The sequence below is a fragment of the Triticum aestivum genome, chromosome 1A (assembly GCF_018294505.1).
Source record: "Triticum aestivum cultivar Chinese Spring chromosome 1A, IWGSC CS RefSeq v2.1, whole genome shotgun sequence".
Lineage (NCBI taxonomy): Eukaryota > Viridiplantae > Streptophyta > Magnoliopsida > Poales > Poaceae > Triticum > Triticum aestivum.
Window position 1 is genome coordinate 3,099,785 of NC_057794.1, and position 8,243 is coordinate 3,108,027.

Sequence of the window (8,243 nt, forward strand, 5' to 3'; positions counted from 1 at the left end):
GCATTACCGAGAGGGCCCAGAGATACCTCTCCGACAATGGGAGTGACAAATCCTAATCTCGAAATACACCAACCCAACATGTACCTTTGGAGACATCTGTAGAGCTCCTTTATAATCACTCAGTTACGTTGTGACGTTTGGTAGCACACAAAATGTTCCTCCGGCAAACGGGAGTTGCATAATCTCATAGTCATAGGAACATGTATAAGTCATGAAGAAAGCAATAGCAGCATACTAAACGATCGGGTGCTAAGCTAATAGAATGGGTCATGTCAATCACACCATTCTCCTAATGATGTGATCCCGTTAATCAAATGACAACACATGTCTATGGTTAGGAAACATAACTATCTTCGATTAACGAGCTAGTCAAGTAGAGGCATACTAATGACGTTTAGTTTGTCTATGTATTCACACAAGTATTATGTTTCCGGTTAATACAATTCTAGCATGAATAATAAACATTTATCATGATATAAGGAAATAAATAATAACTTTATTATTGCCTCTAGGGCATATTTCCTTCATCTTAGTCCTTTAGATAAGTTAGAGTGTCGAACCCAACAAGGAGCAGAAGGAAATGACCAGCGGTTTTCAGTAAAGTGTTTTCTGCAGGCACTGAAATTATCGGTAACAGATAGTTTTGTGATAAGATAATTCGTAACGCGTAACAAATAACAAGTGTAACAAAGGTGCAACAAGGTGGCCCAATCCTTTTTATAGCAAAGGATAAGCCTGGATGAGCTCTTATATAGAGCAAAGCTCTCCCGAGGACACATGGGAATTACTGTCAAGTTAGTTTTCATCATGCTCACATGATTCACGTGTGTTATTTTGATAATTTGATATGTGGGTGGACGGGTGCTTGGGTGCTATCCTTACTTGGACAAGCCTCCCACTTATGATTAACCCATCTCGGAAGCATCCGCAACTACGAAAGAAGAATTAAAATAAATCTAACCATAGCATGAAACAATTGGATCCAAATCAGCCCCTTACAAAGCAACACATAAACTAGGTTTTAAGCTTCTATCACTTTAGCAACACATCATCTACTTATTAGTTCCCAATGCCTTCCCCTAGGCCCAAATCATGGTGAAGTGTCATGTATAATACTGCAGGATACTGCTAACGCGACACTACGATCGGAGACCCTTCGACGAAACTGTGTGCGATGCAATAATCGCAAACGGTGGTGTAAAAAGACCGTCAAAAAGGTGCAAAACGTTTGCGATGACGGATAGATCAAACATGGTTCAGATTTTGGTTGCGTGTGCGATTCAGGGCATACGGTTCAGGTAAATTAACTGTTTGTGATGAGGAGGAACAAAAGAAACGGTCTGCCAGATGAAGGTGTGTGCGATATGCAGCATACGCTTCACTCAAATGTACTGTTTGTGATTAGGCAACACAAAAGAAACGGTCAGCCAGATCAAGGTGTGTGCGATATAGGGCATGCGGTTCACTTGGATGAACTATTTGCGTTGAGACAAGATACCAGAAACGGTTCAATATAACAAGATATGTGTGATACGCGACAAACAGGTCTGTAATCAGAAATGTGTGCGAAGACCAATAATAACACAGACGATTGCTTCTAATAAGACGTATGTGATATGCTCTGTCTACACAACATCTATTGGCCATTGGGGGACGGGCGGTCATCCAGATACGCCATAAGGATGCGAAGAGGCATCCTATATCAGCAAGAACTAGCTGTTCCACCAGTAGCTCATGTAAGAGAACTCTCAAGTTAAGTGTGCTCGGGCTGGAGCAGCCATCAGATGAGTGACTGGATAGGAAGTTGTGTTGATGTTAAATTAACTGATAGGATGGGTCATATCTTCAAATTAAATGGCTGATATGACCCATTCCATGAGTTAATTTAACCTCGAGGTCCTTGTTTTCTATTTTTTTAACGCAAGTTAAAGAAGGTCTACCGTATTACTTTTTGACAATGTGTGATACGTGGCATACAGTTGATTGATCCGACCTGTTTGTGATGGAATAAGCCGTGCGTGTTGTGGACAAACACTTGCTAGTGTACAACCGTTTGCAATTGATGAATTCATCACCGATGGGTTCCCTAGTGGGGTTCGTGTTCATCTCATCATCAACTACTTCTTGTGCTAGCTTGATGTTCCTTATATGCTAAGTTTTCATATTGATGGCGTTTTATGAACACGCCACCGTTTTCCGCCATTTCCTCACCTGTTTCTCGCCACCCAGCGATATTGCGCAAAAACCTAGGCGGTGCGCGACGCACTGAGGCAACAAGCACAGCCTGTAGCACATCCATCTTTTCCAAGCATGCCAACCCATTAAAGCTCCACCTCTGCCATCAACCTCATTGACGAGGAAAACCAGAAGGCGCCACGGCCCGTCGAGGCCACGACGCTCCCCGGCAACACGATGGACGCGGTGATGCGTGTCATCGCCAGGGTTGAGCAGACCCTTGGCGCATGGCACTTTAGCACCGTGGATCAAGATAGGCATGTCAGCGCTGAGAGGCTGCAGCTCGCCGCACAACATGATCGATGGCGCGCCACAGAGCAATCTAGGCGCGTCCGCGCTGATAGGTGCGGCTCGCCGCACGGCGAGACCATTGGAGCGCCGCAGAGCGAGAGGCGCGGCGCGCCGCACAGCAAGAGCGGAACCATTGGTGCTTGCCTGCTGTTGACAAGGTGTCGCAACTGGGTACATGTCCCGTTAGTACCCCCATTCCCCGCCAGGAGTGGGCACAAGCCCTCTGCGCCGTACTTGCACCAGAGGGCGGCCGCGCCGTACTTGCACCAGACGCCCGCCGCGCCGTTCACATGGGTCGTGCCGTTCGCCTATTCTGCAGCCCGCTCGATGCCAACGCGCTGGTCGGTAGGCTCGACCACCTCCTTGGCCCAGGTGTCCACCTGGGCGCAGTAGAGGAACATGGACGTCGCATCCTCGAGGTGGTGATCCCGATGAAATAGCCAACTTGGAGCTCGAGATCGCGCTCCAGATGTACCGTGAGCGTGTCGACTGCTTGGACAAACGCATGCACGAGTTCAAGCAGAGCCAAGAGCTACCGTAGGCAAGGGCGCTGCTGGTCATGGTCTCATGGACGTGTTTTATTTTGTTGAGTCGTTTCGACGTGGATAACTATGTATTCACAACAATCATAGTATTGCTCTATTTATTGCTCTGGTTCACTGTGTGTACTCTGTTTTTCGTTTTTATATGTTATGTTTCAATTTGTGTTTATACGCTTTCCATTCTGTATATGTGGATGATAACAGCTAGATTCAAATTACTATACAAAAACAGACAGAAAATGGATTTCATAATATATATAATATTAATTGTTTATTAGTTCATCACAGAATATATATAATAATATCAAATATATGTGATGATACTTAACTACTAAGTATAATACATAAAACTGAAAACGAACAGTACTAAAACTAATAATCCCTCCTGGGGCCAGTATTCCGGCAGCCCCTCGCGAGCAGCTCCTTGGTGCGCGGCGTCTTTCCAGCGCGGCGGCAGTACTCCACCTTCTCCGCCTCACAATGCTTGACGTATCGATCTGCCTCTTGCAGGCGGACGAGCGCAAACGATCTTGCCATTTCTTTGGGCGCCCACCGGAGCTCCTCGTCGGTGGCATGCTGGAGCTTATCGGCCCACCTCCATGCAGCGACGAGGCGCCTTGCGCCTTTGGCCTTCCTCACGAAGTACCCGTCTTCATACACCTCCTCCGCACGACGACCCGCGCGCCCCAAAGCTCCACCGCCTCCTTTTTCCAGGTGGCATCACGGGCTTCACAGGCCGCCTGGTACCTGGCATCCTCCTCCGCCATCTACTTATTGAAAGCCAGGCAAGGGGGGGATGTAGATGACAATGTAGGCAGGACGAAGTGAGCAAGGTAGTATTTATTGGTGGCCGGAATCTAGATCGACAGGAACAGTACACACGGGGGTCGCCGGAATTTACGAGTACTGTAGTTTGAATTACACACGATTCCCGTAGCAAAATCCATGTGTGAACATAATAGCTGACGGTTCCTAATGCAAAACCATGTCTGATTAATAACGCTCGCCACTCACATTCCAAACCTCGAGGCACGAAATAGAGTGTCAATCGTGTGGGGGGCGGTTGTCTTGCCAGATTTTACATTTTCTTTTTTGAGCACCAGATATTTACATCGTCAGATGATTTTTTAACTCGCACACAAGTACAGAAATATGATTTTTCAAACCGTTATGGTTAGCCATTGCATGTAGATGTAGTTCATTTTGAATTACGCTCATTAAATGGCTAGAAAATCATTTAAATATCTTCGAAAGGTCAAATGACTCCTGAAATTTTCCAATTTTTCACATGACAGTTGTATTAATGCACGTTACACGTAGAAAAAATTGAAGGCCGTAAGAGGAAGCTATCTCCCGTTCGTCATCAAACATGCATTGTTCCCTCTGGAATCACGAGCCTTCTAATGAGTTGCTCCGGTTTGTGAGGGGTGTGTGTCCAAACTTTCGTCAAACAGGACAATTTTTTTACCACATCATCTTGGTGTCATGACATTATATCAAGGAAGGTTTCATGTATTTCTGATTATTTTTTATTTTTTGGAATTAAAATATCATGGCACTCCATGAACGCGTGTCCATGCCGTGAGACCATATGTTTGAAACATCCTTCTAATTTACTGCACATGGAATTAACTTGCACACAAGTATGCAAATACGATTTTTCAAACTGTTATGGTTAGTCGTTGCATGTAGATGTAGTTCAAATTTGAATTGCGTTCATTAAATTGCTAGAAAATGACTTAAATGTCTTCAAAAGGTCAAATGACTCCTGAAATTTTTCTAAGTTTTCACATGACAGTTGTATTAGTGCACGTTACACGTAGAAACTTTTTGAAGGCCGTAAGAGAAAACTATCTCACGTTCGTCATCAAACATGCATTGTTCCCTCTCGAAACCACGAGCTTTCTAGTGAGTTGCTTCGGTTTGTGAGGGGTATGTGTCCAAACTTTCGTCAAACAGGCCAATTTTTTTACCATATCATTTTGGTGCCATGTGCCTATGGATGTCGACATCTCCTCGAATGCCACAAGCTTCTCTCTCTAGTTTATTAGCGTAGTAAGCAGGACTAACGTCTCTCATTTGGCTCCTAATTAAACAATGCTTAGAGTGAGTGGTACTTTTCGATAAAGGGCGCCAAGTGGGTGGTACTTGGTAACTGTGAAAACAATAGACCTGCCGCAGCATGTGATACGTAATTAATTAACTGGTGATCAGTTGTCCTTGTGTCGACATCATTGAGTGATTCCATGCGTCATTTTCTTAACCCCACACAGGAAGCTCATCCATCGTTGAGTGAACAATTTCTGCATGATTAGAATAAATGTCTTCAACAGCTAATTAAATGGGAATGGAATGTTACCAAATATCCATATATTTGCGTCCCGCAAAATACCTATAATGTTTTGAGGACCACGTCCATCACCATCTTCACTGGGGTTGCCTCCGACTCCATCTGATCAGCAAGTTCCTCCCTGATGAAGTCCCCTTGCAACTCACTACTGAACAATACGAGGAGGTCACTGCACGGAGCAGGACTAGTTATTGTCCAAGCGTGGTTGCTGGCCTATGACCCTCCTGCTTCTACATCCTAACACACCTCCTGAGTCATTTAACTAGTTTAACTTAATGGTGGTGTAGTACATATTGGTCTAAAACATATATTTTTAGTTGTTTTACCAAAGTAAAAAAAAGAAAGAAACATCAAAAATATAATAGAGAACACGAAAAAGGAAAAGGAAACCTACTAGCAGCAGCAATAGTAGTAGTAGGAGCAGTAGTGATGGTGTGCTAGCTAGATGTGAGAAAATGCCGCACTGATTGATAAACTATTCACTTGGGACTCGCTTCTTTTAATATAAGTTTCCCATCATCTGCCTCCTTCCTATGACAGGATCTCCTCCAGATCTCACCTCGCCTCTGTGGAAACCACAATTTATTTATTTTTGAAACAGAGAAAACGACATTGAGGAAGAAGCTGGGAGCCAGAGGTAGCAATCACATTGCAGCACCCAGTTGATCATCTAGCAAAATATCAGAAAGCTCTTTCGATCCGGCAAGGCGAGTAGTATGGAGGTCGTGACCGGGGCGATGAGCACCCTCCTGCCCATGCTCGGCGACCTGCTCAAGGAGGAGTACAACCTGCAGAAGAGCACTAGGGGTGAGATCAAGTTCCTCAAAGCATAGCTGGAGAGCAGGGAGGCTGCCCTCATCAAGATCTCAGAGGCACCCTTGGATCAGTCACCTGACATCCAGGTCAAGCTCTGGGCGAGGGATGTCAGGGACCTTTCCTATGAGATCGAAGATGGCATCGATAGATTCCGGGTGCACCTTGAGTGCCGGCAACAAAAGAAGCCACACAGCTTTATGGGCTTCATCCACAGAAGCATGGACATGCTGACAAAGGGCAAAATCCGACACAACATAGGCATCGATATCAAAGACATCAAGAGCCGCATCAAGGAGGTCAGTGAGCGGCGTGAAAGGTACAAGGTTGACAGTGTTGTGCCCAAGCCCACCAGCACAAGTACTGATACCCTTCGCCAGTTAGCTTTGTTCAAAAAGGTGACAGAGCTTATTGGCACCGAAGGGAGGAGCCTTGACATAGTCAGGATGGTAATGGAGGGAGACGAGATGATAAAGAAACAACTGAAGCTGGTCTCTATTGTTGGCTTTGGAGGCTTAGGGAAGACAACTATTGCTAATGTGGTGTATGAGAAGCTTCGTGGGGACTTCGATTGTCGAGCTTTTGTTTCCGTCTCTCTTAATCTTGACATGAAGAAACTTTTCACGAGTTTGCTCCATCAACTTGGCAAGGGAAAGTACAATAACATCATGGACGAGTCAGCGTGGAGCGAGACACAACTCATAAGTGAGATAAGAGAATTCCTCCGAAACAAGAGGTATGTGTTGTACGCTTAGTGTCCTAGCTGCCATTTGATCATCTATTTACTTATTAGCTCTGGAGTTTTTCTAGTTCATTTGTGTGTGCTTAATATGTACTATCACAGTGTTTTCTACTCCTTCTGTTCTTGAAAAAAGGTATTGCTTTGCCCCCCACTAATTGACTCACGCTGTCCATGGGCGGTATGGCCTGAATGGCCAGGCAATTACTACTGCATTATAGAAACACACAAATCTGAGTTATTGATCCAAACCAACTAGAAGTAATACTCCCTCTGTCCCATAATACATGTGTCACAGAAGTGCAACCTTAGTTTTCAGGAGAAATGGAAAAGAGATACACACATTTTTTCGAGAATGTACCCAACGAATATTATCTATAATCTATCACCCACACGAATACCTCTCTCCAAAAAACAGTATTTTGGTATACAATTACCTAGGATATACCCAACATGGCAACAAGAACTAATAGATCATGAAAAGCATAGTCTATATAAAAAAATTAGATATATCCTAATTTTATATAAAAACAGAGTCTATTTTCCTGTTTTTTTTGTACTTGAACCCATATATAATTAGATGTAGGTTGAATATTGGCATCATATCATTCGGCAGCCCTTCCCCCTGTATCAGGAACGTCCACAACAAACAATCTGATGACATAATGCTTTCATAAGTATACACCTAAAATAGTGAACATAGGCCATCTGGTTGTCCAAATGTGGATTAGATTTGAAATTACATTTTCAACCCATTAGGTTTTTAGTTTGCATATTCTCACTTAGGAACAATGTGTCCAACAATTTAGCTCTTTAGGGTTAATTTATTTACTGGGCATTGAACCACCCTCAGTTTCATGATTATTTATTGATTTGCCCTATTCACTTAGTTAGCTGAATTCTTTCGCTTTACTTATTGAAGGCCTTTTGGAATTTCACTCAGGTATTTCATTGTTATTGACGACATATGGGATAAATCTGCATGGAGAAGTATTAGATGTGCTTTGACTGAGAATGGATGTGGTAGTAGAGTAATCATAACAACTCGCATTCTGGATGTTGGCAAAGAAGTTAGTGATGTTTATCAGCTTAAACCACTTTCTGCTAGTGACTCAAGAATATTATTCTACCAAAGAATATTTGGAACTGGAGACAAGTGTCCTCCTGTTCAGTTGGCTGAAATAAGTGAGAGCATTTTACGGAAATGTGGTGGGGTACCATTAGCTATCATTACAATGGCTAGTGTGTTGGCTAGTAAAAAGGAACATCAAAA

General features: G+C 43.7%; 1 pseudogene; it reads left to right on the forward strand.

Annotated features, from left to right (window-relative positions):
• Window positions 1–6,155: 6,155 nt before the first annotated feature.
• On the forward strand, window positions 6,156–6,986 carry LOC123061818 (disease resistance protein PIK6-NP-like; annotated as a pseudogene).
• Window positions 6,987–8,243: the final 1,257 nt, after the last annotated feature.